Below are 3115 nucleotides of genomic sequence, written 5' to 3' on the forward strand. Positions count from 1 at the left end.
AGACACTATTTTAAAATATGTTACCCAAGCTGAGAGAGAGCTATTACTTTCTGATGTAATAGAATATGGACACCATCTAAAAAAACAGCAAACACAGATATCTTCCAGCTGGCTGCAACATATGTTCTGCTTTCAAACCTAATTATTAGAGAAGAAAGTTCTAGGAACACGCTAGAAGCATTATTTAGAAAAATTTAAGCAGCCAGAGGTGAATATACCAGGCTAATGATTATTGACTAGTTAAATGAAGTTTCCAAGAGTTTCTTCTGAGCTTTATAGAATAACATGCCATAAAATGAGCATGCTATTGAGCTACTGAGCAACCTGATCTAGTTGAAGATGTCCCTGCCAACGGCAGGGGGGTGGACTAGATGACCTTTAAAGGTCCCTTCCAACCCAAACTATTCTATGATTCTACAATAGCATGTGATTACGCTTACTTCTCTATAATGTGGTGGTGTAACGCTAAACTCCAGCATTAGCTGGAAAACTGCATTTATTTTAGCAGGGCTTGACTTGCTTATGCTATTTCTGAACAAAAATTTCAGTTCCTCCTCTTTATCTATTACAAAGCATCACTGCAAGGATGTTAATGTTAAGCTAGTAGAAATTATGAGTCAGACACACAAAGGTCTGCTATCAAAAAGGAGGCAAGTAAGATAAAATTTTGCATACCAAAAGATTCACAGCAGTAAGCCATAACCATGCTGTTTTCCTGATATATTTAATTGACTGGTTGATGAGGTCTAACTTCTCCAGGGCTGTGGCTTGGGAAAGGTTTCTTCTTACAGAATAGAATAAGCCTCCTTCTTACCCGTGACAAGGACACATGCAACTGAATAACCAATACTACCAACAACAGTGAGAAGGTACAATAGTCCAGATCCAGAGACCATTTTATTCAAATTTGCATGCTTATTTTCCAGATTTTTTTCCAAGTCCAATAAGGATAGGATTACATTTGACAATGTCTTTCAGTACTCCTGATTTCTTGTTCCATGGAATGACAGTGAAATGGAAAGAATTGTAATACAATGATAAAGAAAATGGTATTTGCTTATATATCATATCAAATTAAAAACCTCAGAATGACAGCCAGTGATTCTGTTAACCTTTTTTCTAAAACCAAAAATATAAGAGCTTTCTTCTAGTTTCCCTTTATGAGGCTATATAGAGGTCAAACTGGTCATGTATCACTTTATTCCTTAAGTTGTAGCAAGAAGGTACATGGTGAATAACAATTCAAAGAATTTCAATTTTAATAAAATAATAGGCAACAAATCAATGAATGCCAACAGAGACTTAACTGTCAATTAATGATCCAAGGTCCTGCTCTCAGCTATGAACTCCTATGGCTAATTTTTGGGGAGGGTCTTTGGATTCTATTTCTATTTTTCTAAATATTAATAATAAATAAAGTAGAAAAGTGATTAGACGTTTCTGGAAGTTGTCACAATCATGCTGTATGTACTGTTTCATATGGTAATCCACAACATATGTTTATAATTTGATGGGATACAGAGGGTAAAATTTGTAATATGTTAATGATTTTAATTTTGTCTGATATGTCTCTAACTAGAGTGAGAAAGGCTAAGGACTAAATTAAGGAAAAATTGTTAATCCTTCAAGTATGACTTAGTAGAACAGAGCTGTTGAGTGTAAATTTATTTGTTGTAGCTATGTTTGTTTTCCTTTAATCACAAATAACTCTTGTTCACCCTGGCAGTAACTCCACTGCAAGAGTAAACTCTCTGAAAGCAGAGTACTCCAGCTGCCAAACGATGTCCATTTATACATGCTCAGAACCACTTCAGTCTAACTAGCATGAACAGTTCAATGTCAAGCTTTTGAGACGAGGGTTTTTTTCAGTTTACCCAAGGTACTCATTCCAACAGACATTTTACAGTACAACTTGCACACGGTGGCAGAACTAGTGCCACACAAATTGTGTGAACTTGTGGATTGACATGGTCCCTTTTCAAAATCAGAACAAAGCAGCCAACCTTGGTGATTAAAATAAGCAGTTAAGAAGTGGGTACAATCCTCTTCAGCTGTAGAGAAATCAAATATCCAAAAGACCAGGTCCTAAACACCAACTATAGAGCTGCTTGGAGAAAGTAGAGTTTGGAAAGGGAAAACCTCTGTAAGTTCAGTTAAATAAATGACTATATTAAAGAAGAATGTGATACATTTTGACATTCAAATAATTTACTTAGGAGCAAGAGAATTGTGTATTCTGTTTCTTGGTTTCTCTTAGGATTTTGCATTAAAATATCAGCAGAATAAACTTCTCAATCCTGGGAAAGAAAACGGGTAGGTAACATTTTTCCCCTCTGACCTGTATATTTTATTTATTACAGGTATTTTAGATTTAATAGTACCCAGAAAAAAAAGTTACTTTGTCACATAGGGTTTACTGCCAATTTTAAAAACTATTGTTCCATAAGTAACAGAGCTAATTAAGTTAATGTGTGGCTTTTTTAAGAGTCTAGTACATGTGAGAAACACAGCAGTCTTTCCTTCAGCAGACAATATGAATAACCAAGTAAACTCAAGACATCCTTCACGGTATAGGAAGTAATGCAAAATAAATAAATCTTATCAATCCTTTAAAGAATGTGCAGGCTGTTCAGGGAAGTAACCCCACCTAGGACTTTCAGTGCATTGATCATAATTCGTGCAGAGAAGAAATGAGAAAGGCAAAATGAGAAAGGCAAAAGCCCAGCTAGAACGCAATCTGGCCGCTGTCGTTAAAGACAACAAAAAAAGTTTTTACAAATATATTAATGACAAGAAGAGAGCCAAGGAGAATCTCCATCCTTTATTGGATGCAGGGGGGAACATTGTCACTGAGGATGAGGAAAAGGCTGAGGTACTCAATGCCGCCTTTGCCTCAGTCTTTAACAGGCAGAGCAGTTATCCTCAGGGTACTCAGCCCCCCGAGCTGGAAGACGGGGACGGCGAGCAGGATGAACCCCCCGTAATCCAAGAGGAAGCAGTCAATGACCTGCTACACCACCTGGACGCTCACAAGTCTATGGGGCCGGATGGGATCCACCCGAGAGTGCTGAGGGAGCTGGCAGAGGTGCTCGCCAAGCCGCTCTCCATCATTTAT

This window comes from Aptenodytes forsteri, unplaced genomic scaffold, assembly GCF_000699145.1.
Source record: "Aptenodytes forsteri isolate BGI_AS27 unplaced genomic scaffold, ASM69914v1 Scaffold69, whole genome shotgun sequence".
Taxonomy (NCBI): domain Eukaryota; kingdom Metazoa; phylum Chordata; class Aves; order Sphenisciformes; family Spheniscidae; genus Aptenodytes; species Aptenodytes forsteri.